This window comes from Musca autumnalis, unplaced genomic scaffold (genome assembly GCF_047663935.1).
Source record: "Musca autumnalis isolate F117 unplaced genomic scaffold, ASM4766393v1 scaffold_9, whole genome shotgun sequence".
Classification (NCBI taxonomy): Eukaryota; Metazoa; Arthropoda; class Insecta; order Diptera; family Muscidae; genus Musca; species Musca autumnalis.
The window spans coordinates 167,228-183,761 of record NW_027412450.1 but is presented as its reverse complement, the minus strand read 5'-3'; the positions used below and the strand labels follow the sequence as shown (position 1 = coordinate 183,761).

General features: G+C 33.7%; 2 protein-coding genes across 3 annotated transcripts in view; both read right to left on the bottom strand.

The window, feature by feature from the left end:
* Positions 1-5,872, bottom strand: part of LOC141388258 (adenylate cyclase type 2-like) — a 209,685-nt gene extending 203,813 nt beyond the window's left edge. Inside the window, exon 1 of the mRNA XM_073958297.1 lies at positions 5,752-5,872. The gene's annotated coding sequence lies outside the window, so the exon portion shown is untranslated. The remainder of the gene's footprint in view (positions 1-5,751) is intronic.
* The window catches only part of LOC141388256 (adenylate cyclase type 2-like), a 517,012-nt gene extending 511,121 nt beyond the window's left edge, over positions 1-5,891 (bottom strand). The window contains exon 1 of one of the 2 annotated variants that reach the window (XM_073958279.1): positions 5,767-5,891. The gene's annotated coding sequence lies outside the window, so the exon portion shown is untranslated. Of the gene's footprint in view, positions 1-5,738 lie in introns of both variants that reach the window. The other variant, XM_073958284.1, reaches the window with a different exon arrangement.
* Between the last annotated feature and the right edge of the window lie 10,643 nt (positions 5,892-16,534).

Here is a 16,534-nt window from a genome sequence, read left to right as displayed (position 1 = left end):
CTTTCTTTTCACTTGAAATCCACTTGAATAATACATATTTCCTCTTTTAAACAAAATATTATGACATTCTTTTTTTCATGAACAACAAAAAATCTATATTCAAATAAGTGGAAATATTTCAAATTTATATTGAAAATTCATCTGAATAAATACTTATAAATTTGATTTTATTGATTGATTATTCATAATTTTGTTTCGCAAATATCAACAGACATACACACAGAAAATATTATAAACAAAATATCCACATACGTACATATATTTTGTTTTGATGTAAGAAATCCATGAGATAAATTTGAATACACCAGTTTACAGAATTCAATTTTTTTACTAAATGCGAATTAAAACAAGTAAAGAAGTGTCAGTCGGCTTTGCCGACAGATAGATACCCTCAGCCAATGTGAAGCGAAACTTTCACCTCCGGACAGATCGAATGTATTTTAGGTCTCTTTAGAATTTTGTGGCCCTTTTTGGACATTTGAACTTGCCGACAAAAATGTGGATTAGGAATTAACTGCACTAAGACACAAATGTTGAACTTTTGTAGGGCAGGTACCCGTAGGGAGGACCGATATTGGCCATTTTAGAAGTTAAACTAAAATATTAGGAGAACCAAAGTGTGGACCAAATTGGTTGCCCCATTCAAGTGATATCGTTCTAGCATTTAAGTGACATTTTTTAAATAGTGGGGAGAAGTACCGAAAGTTGTGGACCGGTATGGCCCATGAAACTAAGTTTGGATATAATATGACGAAGACCAAATCGGTTGAACAGTTCGAGAGTTATCGTGCTCTCCAACCGCCACATATGGTGACATAGAGGTTTTTTTACACCTTTCGGGCTGTTTTCCCAAGAAATATGGACTTTCCCCTGAAAAAACTTTTACCGTCGTAATGGAGGTAGCGAGTGCAAATCGCTTAAACAAAAATCAAAGTGATTCGAGAGCAGGTCTTAAAGTGAACTTATCCGAAATTTTGTGTGAGAGGTACCAGAAGTGGTAGAAAAATATAGTCCATATTCGAACCTGATCTATATCTGGTAGATATAATAGGATGTGCAAAGTATGGATTTCATCGGTCACTCCCTTCAAGAGTTATCATGCGCAAAATTTTTCCGAACATTTTTGAAGTTTTGTGGGGGAGGTACCTGAAGGAGTGGACCGATATAGCCCATCTTCGAATTTATACTATGTTTTGATAAAATATTACTAAGGACAAATTTTGGACCGAATCGGCAGATCCGTTCGAGAGTTATCTTGTGCTCCAACCACCTCACACGGCGTCGTAGGCGTTTTTTGCAACTTTCAGGCTATTTTCTCAGGAAGTATGGACTTGCCCCTGATGAAACTTTTACCGTCGTGTAGGGGGTCGTGAAATCAAAGCGATTCAAGAGCAGGTCCTAAACTGAACTTGTCCGAAATTTTGTGTGGGAGGTACCAGAAGGAGGAAGAGTTATCCTCCGTACAAATTTTCCGAACATTTTCGAACTTTTGTAGGGGAAGTACCGGAAGGAGTGGACCGATATAACCCATCTTCGAACTTAAACTAAGTTTGGACAAAATATTGCGAAAGCCAATTTTGGACCGAATCGGTTCATCCTTTCGAAAGTTATCGTGCGCTCCAGCCAGCCAGACAGACCGAGAGACGGACGGACATTGCTCAATCGACTCCAAATTGTCTGAAACACATTTCGTCCAAACATACTTAGGGTCTAAAACCATTATTTCGATGAGGCACATTTTGTCCGTATGAAAGTGTATATACCCTCGTTAGCATAAATGCTGAGGGTATAATAATCTTATAAAATATTAAAAATATTTCTTAAAGGAATATTTTTAAAAAAATATATATTTTAAAAACGTGGACTTTTGAATAATATTTTTAGTATTTATTTTTTTAAATATTTTTAATTTTAATAAAAGAAGTGTTTTTTATCTTAAGGTTTTTGTTGTTTTATTTATTTAATTTCCAATATTTCGAAATTCTATAAATAAATAAAATGAATAAAGTACGACTAAATAATATTATTATATCACAGTAATTCCTACTTTTAATTTTTTTTAATTAAGATTTTATTATTTCTTTAAAAAATTTTAAAATAAAATGTAAGAATTTTAATTTTTTTTAAATAAAATTCAACTTATTTAATTTTAAGAAACTTCAAAAAATTAAAATTAAAAAATAAACATTTCGTTAAATTTTAAAATACCCTAAAAAATTAAAATATTTTTTAAATTATATTTTTTTAAATATTTATAATTATTTGTTATTTTTTTTAATTGTATAAAGAAATATGTTCAATATTGTTAATAAAAGTATTTTTAAACTTTATTGTTTAAAATTTTTTCTTTAAAAAACCATTATTATAAAATTCCACGTGCGCACACTGGTCGAAACCACTGATCTAGCGGCGCGAAAGCCAAAATATCAAACTATAAAACTGAGAAATGTTTTCCATTGTATCCATTACAGACACTCTGGTGACTAATATTTTGTTTTTACTTTGTTGTTGTAAATATTCTCTCAGCTATTCACTACCCAATGCAAGAAACTTTGCTGCATCAGATTTTAATTTCTTTAATTGTTAAATAAATTCTTAATAAAACTAAACAAAGTTTATTTTTAAATAATGGAGAAGGGGTTTAAATTAAATGAAAAAAAATGTTTCTTGTGTTTTAGTGTAATATACTTTTGTTAAATGGAGCGTAACTACAAAAGTTCTCTAATGTCCAGTCCAATTCTTTTTCGACAAATTAAATTGGACTTCCTAGATTCCGAATAATCAATTTTTGGCTGCCAGTATTCGCAAATCTTGCTGATAAATTAATGGAAAATGTAGCTTAAATCCCCAAAATACCAAAAATCGGGCGGTACCGTCATATGGGGGCTATAACAAAACGTTAACCTATGTTCACAATTTTTGGTGGAGAACGTTTGTGGCCGCTGAGAACTCCAAATACAAAATTACACCTAAGTTGGGCGGAAAATGTAACTTAAATCCCCCAAAATACTGAAAATTGGGAGGTACCTAAAAGGGGCCTATACCCAAACTAGGACCAACATATGTCCACGATTTTTGGTGGAAAAATTTAGTGACCACTAGAAACCCTAAGTGCCAAATGGCAACTTATTGGGAAGGAAGTCCCCAGAATTCCGAATATCAGGAGGTACCGTTATATGGAGGCTATACCAAAATATTAGCCGATGTTGTTCATATTTAGTCCATTATTACCCACGGACACGTACTGCGTTTTCGCAAAACTTCAGAAACATATCTCCATTCGTTTGCAAGTTATTAATTTCGCGCCGTTAGATCAGTGATTTCATCCACCCACTGTGGTGCAGTGCAAAACATGTTTTTTTAAATATTTTTTAATAAAAGTATTTTTTAATTTAAAAAAAAAAAATATTTTTTAATGTAATCAATTAAAAACATTTAAAAAAATTAAAAAAAATTGTAAAAAATTATTTAAAATATTTTTTTTTAAAAAACATGATTTTTTAATATGTGGTAAAGAATGTGAAAAATTATTTTTAAAAAATATAGATTTCAACGTGGACTTTTGAAAGGATATTTTTATTCAGTACCATATTTTAATAATAATTTTTTTAGACATTAAACATTTTTATGAATTTATTAAATAGAAATTTTGGATTTTTTTTTTAATTTTCAGATTTTTTAAACGGCATTTTGAATTTCCTTTATTTTTAGAATTAAAAAAAATCGATAAAATTATAAATCTAAAAATTGAAAATCCAAAAAATTGAACAATTCTGTTAAACTTTTGAAATGCAATAAAAATTAAAAAAAAACTTTTTTAAATTAGAAATAAAAATTGTTTCTTTAAAAAACTATTATTATAAAATTCCAAGTGCGGTGTAAAACATTTTTTTAAAAATTTAAAAAAGTATTTTTTTTTAATTTAAACAAAAATAATTTTAATGTAATAAAGAAAATATTTAACAAAATTAAACAAATGTCTGTAAAAATGTAAAAAAAAAATATTTAGAAATATTGATTTTTAAATAAAAACAAGATTTTTTTAAATATTTGGCAAAGAATATTGAAAATTATTTTTGAAAATATATTGTTCATCGAACGTGAACTTTTAAAAAATATTTGTGTTCAGTACCTTATTTCAATATTAATTTTTCAGACATTAATTTTTTTAATAAATATTTGGTAAAGAATTTTGAAAATTATTTTTGAAAAATATATTGTTCATCGAACGTGAACTTTTAAAAAATATTTGTATTCAGTACCATATTATAATAATAATTTTTCAGACATTAATTTTTTTATGAATTTATTATATACAAATTTTGGTTTTTTTTTAATTTTCAAAAAAACGATTTTTTAGATTACAAAAAATACAAATTTGAAATCTGAAAAGTATAATTTTTAAATTTTTTTACATTAAAAAATTAAAAATAAAATAAAAATTCCAAAGTGTTTTTTAGAAAAATTTTAGTTTTAATTTAGAAAAATTTTTTAGTTTCCAAATTTTCAAATTAATAAATTTAATAATTAATAATAAATAATAATTAATAAATATGAATCTATTAAAAATTAAAAGAACTCAACAAACATTCGAAATAAAATATATTTATTTTTTTAAATACAATTACAAACTTTTTTGCTAACTTTTCATTTTTTTTTTTGTTTTAGTTTTGAACACTATTTTTTCTAATTTTGAAAATGTTTTTGAATTTGTAAAAAATAAAAAAATAATTCAAAAAATCTTCTACGAATTAAAAGAATCCGAAAACAGTTTCGAAGTATAATCAATTTTTAATTTTTTAAGAACAAGTAACAAATTTGTTTATTTTTAGTTTGGAATATTTCAATATTTTTTTTTTTTTTTTAATTTTGAAATAATAATTTTTTGAATATCTAAAATAACAAAAATTTCTCAAAAAATATGTAAGTCTTTTTAAAATTTAACAATTTTCTAACAATTGTCAATATTCAAAGTGAAAGAAGTTTAATTCCAATATTTTTCCAAAAAACTTTTTTATTTCAAATTTAAACCATTTCTATTTTGTTCTAATTTTGTAATTTTTTTATTTCACGTCTCCTTCACCACCACGACCTATCAAAACGGAAGCATCAAAAAAATGTATTATTCATTCACACTTATTTTGCGTCAACCCAATACAAAACACAAATATTATTAATGATGATGATGGAGATGGTGGCTGGTTATGGCCAGTATGCCCCATATATTTTTTTTGGTGGTTCCAACTCTTTAAATTTAAACACATTTTTCTAAGCTATTTATAATTTTCATTTTTATGTGCATGATGCTGGGGTGGGGTCCCATGCCTGTACGGCTTTATGGGGACACAAATTTGTTAATAAACACTTCAAACAAAACGTTTTTTTATGTTACATTTTTATTTCAAAATATTACAACCACTTGTCTTCATATTCTTTTTTTTCAAATTTCATTGAAAAATTTTGCAATGACGTTTTTTTCTCTTTTGCATTTTAAAACAATTTTCAATTTTTCACAAAACACATTTTTTGGGATCTGCTTAATTTTGGTATTTTTTATTTTTAATTTTTCTATTTTTTCTATTTTTTATTTTATCTTTTGTATTTTCACTCAAATTTGTTTCTTTGATCAAGGGCACTTTGATGGTCTGCTTTTTTGTTTTGAATATCAAAATCATAATAAAACCCCACATGTATTTCTTTATTTCTGTTTTCTTTGTATTTGCTTTTTATTTTCTCACATTTTGTGTTTACTTTTATGATTAGCACCTTATTTTCATTTGTGATGAAGAAGACAATTTATTTTCAAAGAATTTTATCTCGTCTTTATTTTAGTACCGCAAGCGACCGCCACGATCTACTCGTTAGGACGTTGCCGTCCAAACTGAATTCAACACAACAAGTCGAACCGTGCGAAGGCAAAACATTCATTCACTTCGTTCAGTTGATTCTATTTCTCAACTTGTTGTTGTTTCACGAGCAACATTCAACAATTGACGACAAACTGATGACATACATGTTGCTAGCACTGAGACACTTCGTATCACGCTCGTTATTAAACAAAACATTGGCATTCTCCTTACCGGCAAATAACAGCAACATCTGGTTGTTGACTATACAGCAGCAACAACGACAAAATCGTTGATGCTGCAAATACTCGTGTGATGTGCCTGCATGTTCCCGCATGTTTTGTTTACATTTTTACAATAACCATGAACACAAGAGAATTCTCCATTTTCCCCTTGAGAAAGGGAGAATGTTGTGGGTTAGGTTTGCCACTACTCTCAATAACCCCAAACAAGTGGCTCTCATTCATATAAACAAATCATATGCCGTTATTTTGCAAAGGTAGGCTCCATCGTATTACCGTCACTTTCTAATAGAAAGAGTTTTTCTATAGACCCTTTCTGGAAAAAAGGTGCCTACGTAGACCTTTTCTGGAAGAAGGAAAAGCTCTACACACCCTTTCTGGAGGAACGGGCGTCTCCATATACCCTTTCTGGAAGAAAAGGTGCTTCTATAGACCCTTTCTGGAAGAAAGAGTGTTTCTATACGCCTTTTCTGGAAGAAAGGTTGCTTCTAAAAATCCTTTCTGAGAGAAACCGTGCTTCTATAGACTCTTTCTGGAAGAAAGAGTGCTTCTATAAACCCTTTCTGAAAGAAAGGTTGCTTCTAAAAATCCTTTCTGAGAGAAACGGTGCTTCTATAGACTCTTTCTGGAAGAAAGAGTGCTTCTATTGGCCGTTTGTAGAAGAAAGTATGCTTCTATAGACCCTCTGTAAACATTTTTTAGAAGAAAGGGTGCGTCTATAAACCCTTTCTAGAAAAAAGGGTGCCTCAAGAGACCCTGCGTTGTAGAAACGGTGCTTCTGTAGACCTTTTCTGGAAGAAAGGGTGCTTCTATACACCATTTCTGGAAGAAAGGTTGCTTCTACAAACCCTTTCTGAAAGAAAAGCTGCCTTTATAGACCCTTTCTGGAAGAAAGAGTGCTTCTATTAACCCTTTCTGGAAGAAAGGGTGCTTCTATAGAACCTTTATGGAAGAAAGGGTGCTTCTATAGACCCTTTATGGAAGAAAGGGTGCTTCTATAGACCCATTATGGAAGAAAGAGTGCTTCTATAAACCCTTTATGGAAGAAAGGGTGCTTCTATAGACCCGTTATGGAAGAAAGGGTGCTTCTATAGACCCGTTATGGAAGAAAGGGTGCTTCTATAGACCCGTTATGGAAGAAACGGTGCTTCTATAGACCCGCTATGGAAGAAAGGGTGCTTCTATAGACCCTTTATGGAAGAAAGGGTGCTTCTATAGACCCTTTATGGAAGAAAGGGTGCTTCTATAGACCCTTTATGGAAGAAGGGGTGCTTCTATAGACCCTTTATGGAAGAAAGGGTGCTTCTATAGACCGTTTATGGAAGAAAGGGTGCTTTTATATACCCTTTCTGGAAGAAAGGGTGCTTCTATATACCCTTTCTGGAAGAAAGGGTGCTTCTATATACCTTTTCTATATACTTTTTTCTTCGCAGAAAGGGTATATAGAAGAAAGGGTGCTTCTATAGACCCTTTCTGGAAGAAAGGGTGCTTCTATAGACCCTTTCTGGAAGAAAGGGTGCTTCTATAGACCCTTTCTGGAAGAAAGGGTGCTTCTATAGACCCTTTCTGGAAGAAAGGGTGCTTCTATAGACCCTTTCTGGAAGAAAGGGTGCTTCTATATACCCTTTCTGGAAGAAAGGGTGCTTCTATATACCCTTTCTGGAAGAAAGGGTGCTTCTATATACCCTTTCTGGAAGAAAGGGTGCTTCTATATACCCTTTCTGGAAGAAAGGGTGCTTCTATAGACCCTTTCTGGAAGAAAGGGTGCTTCTATATACCCTTTCTGGAAGAAAGGGTGCTTCTATATACCCTTTCTGGAAGAAAGGGTGCTTCTATATACCCTTTCTGGAAGAAAGGGTGCTTCTATATACCCTTTCTGGAAGAAAGGGTGCTTCTATAGACCATTTCTGGAAGAAAGGGTGCTTCTATAAACCCTTTCTGAAAGAAAGAATGCTTCTATAGACACTTTCTGGAAGAAAGGGTGCTACTATAGACCCTTTCTGGAAGAAAGGGTGCTTCTATAGACGCTTTCTGGAAGAAAGGGTGCTTCTATAGACCCTTTCTGGAAGAAGAGGTGCCTCTATAGACCTTTCCCGGAAGAAGGGGTGTCTCTATACACTCTTTCTGATAGAAAGGACGCTTCTATAGGACCCTTTCTGAAAGAAAAGGTGCTTCTATAGTTCCCTTTCTACAGACCCTTTCTTCCATAAAGGATGCTTCCGTTGGCGCTTTCTTCCAGAAAGGGTGCTTCTGTTGACCATTTCTTAAACAACGGGTACTTCTATAGACCCTTTGTTCCAGAAAGTTTGCTTATATAGACTCTTTCTTCCAGAATGGTTGCTTCTATAAATCCTTTCTTCCAGAAAGGGTGTTTCTACAGGCCCTTTCATCCAAAAAGGGTGTTCCTATAGACCTTCTACCTACCTTCTATAGTCCTTTTCTTCCAGAAAGGATGCTTCTTTAGACCATTTTTTTAAACGACGGTTGCTTCTATAGACTCTTTGTTCCAGAAAGGGTGCTTATATAGACCATTTCCTCCAGAATGGTAGGTCCTTAGACTCTTTCTTTCAGAAAGGGTGTTTCTATAGACCCAATCTTCCAGAAAGGGCGCTTCTATAGACTATTTTTTCCAGACAGGATGCTTCTACAGACATTTTCTTCTTATAGAAGGGGTGCTTCTATAGACCTTTCTTATACAAGGGGTGCTTCTATAGACCCATTCTGAAAGAAAGGGGCTTCTATAGTCCCTTTCTGGAAGAAAGGGTGCTTCTATAGATCCTTTCAGGAAGAAAGGGTGCTTCTATAGACCCTTTCGGGAAGAAAGGGTGCTTCTATAGACCCTTTTCTGGAAGAAAGGGTGCTTCTATAGACCCTTTCTGGTAGAAAGGGTGCTTCTATAGACCCTTTCTGGAAGAAAGGGTGTTTCTATAGACCCTTTCTGGAAGAAAGGGTGCTTCTATAGACCCTTTCTGGAAGAAAGGGTGCTTCTATAGACCCTTTCTAGAAGAAAGGGTGCTTCTATAGACCATTTCTGGAAGAAAGGGTGCTTCAATGGACCCTTTCTGGAAGAAAGGGTGCTTCTATAGACCCTTTCTAGAAGAAAGGGTGCTTCTATAGACCATTTCTGGAAGAAAGGGTGCTTCAATGGACCCTTTCTGGAAGAAAGGGTGCTTCTATAGACCATTTCTGGAAGAAAGGGTGCTTCTATAGACTCTTTCTGGAAGAAAGGGTGTTTCTATAGACCCTTTCTGGAAGAAAGGGTGTTTCTATAGACCCTTTCTGGAAGAAAGGGTGTTTCTATAGACCCTTTCTGGAAGAAGAGGTGCTTCTGTAGACCCTTTCTGGAAGAAAGGGTGCTACTATAGACCCTTTCTGGAAGAAAGGGTGCTTCTATAGTCCCTTGCTGGAAGAAATGGTGCTTCTATAGTCCCTTTCTGGAAGAAATGGTGCTTCTATAGACCCTTTCTGGAAGAAAGGGTGCTCCTATAGACCCTTTCTGGAAGAAAGGGTGTTTCTATAGACCCTTTCTGGAAGAAAGGGTGTTTCTATAGACCCTTTCTGGAAGAAAGGGTGCTCCTATAGACCCTTTCTGGAAGAAAGGGTGTTTCTATAGACCCTTTCTGGAAGAAATGGTGCTTCTATAGACCCTTTCTAGAAGAAAGGGTGCTTCTATAGACCCTTTCTGGAAGAAAGGGTGCTTCTATAGACCCTTTCTGGAAGAAAGGGTGCTTCTATAGACCATTTCTGGAAGAAAGGGTGCTTCTATAGACCCTTTCTGGAAGAAAGGGTGCTACTATAGACCCTTTCTGGAAGAAAGGGTGCTTCTATAGACCCTTTCTGGAAGAAGAGGTGCTACTATAGACTCTTTCTGGAAGAAGAGGTGCTTCTATAGACCCTTTCTGGAAGAAAGGGTGCTACTATAGACTCTTTCTGGAAGAAAGGGTGCTTCTATAGACCCTTTCTGGAAGAAAGGGTGCTTCTATAGACCCTTTCTGGAAGAAGAGGTGCTTCTATAGACCCTTTCTGGAAGAAAGGGTGCTACTATAGACGCTTTCTGGAAGAAAGGGTGCTTCTATAGACCCTTTCTGGAAGAAAGGGTGCTTCTATAGACCCTTTCTGGAAGAAGAGGTGCTTCTATAGACCCTTTCTGGAAGAAAGGGTGCTACTATAGACGCTTTCTGGAAGAAAGGGTGCTTCTATAGACCCTTTCTGGAAGAAAGGGTGCTTCTATAGACCCTTTCTGGAAGAAGAGGTGCCTCTATAGACCTTTCCCGGAAGAAGGGGTGTCTCTATACACTCTTTCTGATAGAAAGGACGCTTCTATAGGACCCTTTCTGAAAGAAAGGGTGCTTCTATAGACCCTTTCTGGAAGAAGAGGTGCCTCTATAGACCCTTTCCCGGAAGAAGGGGTGTCTCTATACACCCTTTAATAGAAAGGACGCTTCTATAGGACCCTTTCTGAAAGACAAGGTGCTTCTATAGTTCCCTTTCTACAGACCCTTTCTTCCATAAAGGATGCTTCCGTTGGCGCTTTCTTCCATAAAGGGTGCTTCTGTTGACCATTTCTTAAACAACGGGTACTTCTATAGACCCTTTGTTCCAGAAAGGGTGCTTATATAGACTCTTTCTTCCAGAATGGTTGCTTCTATAAACCCTTTCTTCCAGAAAGGGTGTTTCTACAGGCCCTTTCATCCAAAAAGGGTGTTCCTATAGACCTTCTACCTACCTTCTATAGACCTTTTCTTCCAGAAAGGGTGCTTCTTTAGACCATTTTTTTAAACGACGGTTGCTTCTATAGGCCCTTTGTTCCAGAAAGGGTGCTTATATAGACCATTTCCTCCAGAATGGTAGGTCCTTAGACTCTTTCTTCCAGAAAGGGTGTTTCTATAGACCCAATCTTCCAGAAAGGGCGCCTCTATAGACTATTTTTTCCAGACAGGGTGCTTCTACAGACATTTTCTTCCAGAAAGGGAGCTTCTATAGACCCTTTCTTCTAGAATGGGTGCCTCTATAAACCACTTCTGCAAAAAAGGGTGCATCTATTGACCCCTTCTGAAAGAAAGGGTGTCTCTATAGACCCTTTCTGCAAGAATGGTTGCCTCTTTAGACCATTTCTGCAAGAAAGGGTGCCTCTATAGAACCTTTCTTAGACAAAAGGTGCTTCTATAGACCCCTTCTTAAACAAGACGTGCTTCTATTGGCCCTTTCTTAAACAACGGGTGCTTCTATAGACCCTATCTTAAAGAATGGGTGCTTCGATAGAAAGCACTGCTTGTATAGAACCCTTTCTGTATAGGGTCATTTCTGAACGAAAGAGTAGTCATATTTTTTATTTTTTTCACCCATCGTCTAACTTTTTTCAATTTGAACAACTTTTTTAATCTTTGGTGACTCCATAAATTTTGCCACTCCTTCAAAAGGCAATAAACATTTATTTTTTTTAATGAAACGAACTTGTAACCACAGAACTTTTTAAAGACTTGGCCCAACAAATACTGCAGGAACCAGAAATTACCAGCACCAAACAGCCAACCACAAGGAAGGCAAACATCTAAATCGGTGTTATGAAAATAAAAAGGAAACTGTTAAGGGAAAAATTTATGGCTTCTTTCTTTCAATTACCTTTCCAAAAGAAGTCAAATAACAGTTCACATTTATTTTTGCGTGGTATTAAGAGAATAAACCTTTGTGTTATTTCTTCATTAAATGAGACAGAAATTCATTAAAGAGAGAGAACATTTTGCCAAAACAACGCAACATGTTGATAAAACACTTGTTGTGCTATATTAACAACAGTTATTCTAAAATACATACCTTGTATTGGTAGTAGTGGCATGGGTAATGGAAGAGAGAATTCAATTCAATTAAAGAGAATATTGTTTGTCACGGAAACGAAATTAGACGGGCATTCGTGGCGTAGAGAGTATTGTATATGCGTTTCTGTGTGCAATTGAGTTGTTGTGCTTGGCAACATTCTCTATGTCAATCCCCATTTGTGGGGAAATATATGACACCACGTGTTGATTGTTTTATAAACATGCCTGTTTAAATGCCGGTTGCATCATGTTCAAAAATGTTTGGCCTTTGTGAAGGTGAAGTGGTACATACAGGGCGTATGAGGCATAAGCAATTGAGAATATTGTTACTTATACGGCATATGTTCCCAATTTCTTTCGAAAAATAAAAACATTTTAAATTTTTATTAAATATTAATTTATGTTTTATGATTAATATATTTACATATAATATATATATAATATATTTACATATATATGTAAATGTCATATGACAAGAAATTTTCCATCTTTAAATATTCAATAATATGTGAAATATTGGAGATTTTCCTTACTCCATTTATTCTGTGCGTCCACCCCAACAAAAATATAATAAATTTACTTCTCCACATTGCCTCCGTGGGTAGATATGGAATGTTTTTTTTTTATTTCGTGTCATATGACATTGATAGATAGTGTAAACTACCTCTAAGTTTTTTTTTTAATTCAAAACTATTTAAAAGAATTTAACAAATTATAACAAATATTTTTATTGTAATAGATATTGTTGACCTTTGGACTTTTATCTTCTTATGGTTTATTTTGGTTTAAGGTCAGGTGAAAATAAAAACAGAGGTTGTATTTTTATTAATAAATGATTATGATTATTCGTTAGAAAAATAAAAATATTTTAAATTTGTACTAAATATTAATTAATATTTTATAAATAATATATATTCATATTTTATGAATAATATATAACATATTTTTAATTATAAGGAGCTTAAAAAAATTAAGTAATATTTTTAATATTACTATTATAATAAAATAATGTTTTAATTGAAAGAGAAACTTTATAATTTAATTTTCTCTTTCAATTAAAACATTAAGTGTCATTAAAATATTAAAAATCAAAGATCCTTGGTAATATAAAACTATATATTTTGTTTAATAAAAAATAATATTTTAAATAGCATATTCTTTCTGTTTAAGTGGTTATGGCCACTTCAAAATTGTAAAAAATTGCTTTTTTGTTTATATTAAATATAGAGGTAGAATTGAATATGTTGCATATCGAGTCGATTAGACAAAAATTTGCTGAGATATGAGCGTTAGATAGGAATAATATGTTGTGCTTCAGTAAAAAGTTTGTTTCGTAGGCGAGCATTTTTCAAAAAACTATGCAATATTTATTTAACAAAAAAAAAAACCGGAAGTGGCTCAAGGTGTGGTCTTTCATATGAAAAACGAATTTTCTAAAAAAGTTCAGTAGATTTCTTGTACAAAATTCATAGAAAATGGCTTGGTGCTCAATAAATAGCTATAAAAAAACATTGTTCCACAACATCCCATACGGGACAAGGGAGACTTCTCTCATATCAATGAGTGCACCCCGATTCATATTTAGCTCAATGATATGGGACCTACTGTTTATCGCCGAGTCCGAACGGCGTGTCTTAAGACACCACTTGTGGAGAAGTTTTTCAAGGCTGAAATACTCAGGAAATGTCGCCAACATTACTGAGGGGTATTTTGCCACCGTTGAAAAATGTTTGATGTTGCTTGGCCGAGGAATCAAACCCCCGACCTTCTGCGTGCAAGGCGGGCGTGCATACCATTGCACCACGGTGGCACCCATATAAATAGCTATGGCAATAAATAGCTATAACCCCTTAAAATTGAAAATATATAATAAAATATATTTTTATGTTAAAAAAAATGGAAAAAATTATAATTATTTGTTAATATACATATTTGTTTTTTTTAAGTTTATAAAATTAAAAAAAAAAAACAATGAAGAAAAAATATAGGAAATATAAATTGAAAAATTTTAAAAGAAATAGAAATTGAGAACAATTTAATCCAATTATTTTTAAAAATGTTTGACATATACAGTCAACCAAAAAAGTCTACATACACCCTATAATTCTCGGGTTTTTATGAAAATCGAAGTACATACTTCTATTTTATATCCCTAATAAACAATATTAGATACAACAAAAATATATTCCATAATACTAATAACGGTAAATTCTATAAAAATTAAAAAAATAATAAGGAAAAATGAAATGAAATATTGAGATTACCGTACAATTTTATGGAATATGCAATACAAATTTAAATTTTAATGCTTTATCGAACGTCTTTGTTTGTCCATGATATATTTCTGACAAAATAGGAACATATTTGTGGATTAATTGCCATTATTTAAGGTCAGACTTCGCGTATAGCTCGTTAATGCGGACCCAGTCTGGCAGTTTATAAAACCGCAGAAAATACAGTGGGACTAATAATTTTGAGATCCAAGTGCGGTTTGAAGTTGTTCGAAAATGTTCGGAAAAATTCTGCGCACGATAACTATTGATGGGAGTGACCGATTTCGTCCATAATTTACACATCCTAATATATCTACCAGATATAGATTAGGTTCAAATATGGACTATATTTGTCCACTCCTTCGGGTACCTCCCACACAAAATTTCGGATAAGTTCACTTTAAGACCTACTGTCGAATCACTTTGATTTTGAGTATAGAAGCACCCTTTCTTAAAGAAAGAGGGTATAGAAGCACCATTTCTTAAAGAAAGAGGGTATAGAAGCACCCTTTCTTTCAGAAGTAGGGTATAGAAGCACCCTTTCTTAAAGAAAGAGGGTATAGAAGCACCTTTTCTTTCAGAAAGAGGGTATAGAAGCACCCTTTCTTTCAGAAATAGGGTATAGAAGTATCATTTCTTTCAGAAAGAGGGTATAGAAGCACCCTTTCTTAAGGAAAGAGGGTATAGAAGCACGATTTTTTTCAGAAAGAGCGTATAGAAGCACCCTTTCTTTCAGAAAGAGGGTATAGAAGCACATTTTCTTTCAGAAAGAGAGTATAGAAGCACCTTTTCTTTCAGAAATAGGGTATAAAAGCACCTTTTCATCTTTGTGTTTATTTCAGCTTGAGTCCATATTTTGTTGTGTTCAAGTATTTGAATATCAACAAAATGTTTTACAGTGGGTATGAAATTGATTAGTTGCGAGTCTCCGGAAGAGGGAACTGATGAAGTTGTTTGGTGTCAACTGAAACTACAGTATTATATCATATCCAATGTAAAATTCTGCAGTCCAACAATAAAAAACACCAACAACGAAGCACCTTTTCTTTCAGAAATAATGTATAGAAGCACATTTTCTTTCAGAAATAATGTATAGAAGCACCTTTTCTTTCAGAACTTATGTATAGAAGCATCTTTTCTTTCAGAAATAATGTATAGAAGCACCCTTTTTCAGAAAGAGGGTATAGAAGCACCCTTTTTTCAGAAAGAGGGTATAGAAGCACCCTTTTTTCAGAAAGAGGGTATAGAAGCACCCTTTTTTTCAGAAGGAGGGTATAGAAGCACCCTTTTTTTCAGAAAGAGGGTATAGAAGCACCCTTTTTTTCAGAAGGAGGGTATAGAATCACCCTTTCTTTCAGAGAGAAGGTATAGAAGCACCCTTTCTTTCAGAAAGAGGGTATAGAATCACCTTTTCTTTCAGAAAGAGGGTATAGAAGCACCCTTTCTTTCAGAAAGAGGATATAGGAGCACACTGTCATTCAGAAAGAGGATATAGAAGCACACTGTCTTTCAGAAAGAGGTTATAGAAGCACCCTTTGTTTCAGAAAGAGGGTATAGAAACAACCTTTTCTATCAGAAGAGTGTATTGAAGAACACTGTCTTTCAGAAAGAGGATATAGAAGCACCCTTTCTTTCAGAAAGAGGGTAAAAAGCACCCTTTCTTTCAGAAAGAGGGTATAGAAGCACCATTTCTTTCAGAAAGAGGGTATAGAAGCATCCTTTCCTTCAGAAAGAGGGTATAGAAGCACCCCTTCTTTCAGAAAGAGGTTATAGAAGCACCCTTTGTTTCAGAAAGAAACACCCTTTCTTTCAGAAAGAGTGTATTGAAGAACACTGTCTTTCAGAAAGAGGTTATAGAAGCACCCTTTCTTTCAGAAAGAGGTTATAGAAGCACCCTTTCTTTCAGAAAGAGGGTAAAAAAGCACCCTTTCTTTCAGAAAGAGGGTATAGAAGCATCCTTTCTTTCAGAAAGTGTGTATAGAAGCATACTGTCTTTCAGAAAGAGGGTATAGGAGCACCCTTTCTTTCAGAAAGAGGGTATAGAAGCACCCTTTTCCAGAAAGAGGGTATAGAAGCACCCTTTATTTCAGGAAGAGGGTATAGAAGCACCCTTTATTTCAGGAAGAGGGTATAGAAGCACCCTTTCTTTCAGAAACAGGGTATAGAAGCACCCTTTCTTTCAGAAAGAGGGTATAGAAGCACCCTTTCTTTCAGAAAGAGGGTATAGAAGCACCCTTCTTTCAGAAAGAGGGTATAGAAGCACCCTTTCTTTCAGAAAGAGGGTATAGAAGCACCCTTACTTTCAGAAACAGGATATAGAAGCACTCTTTCTTCCAGAAACTGAATATAGAAGCACT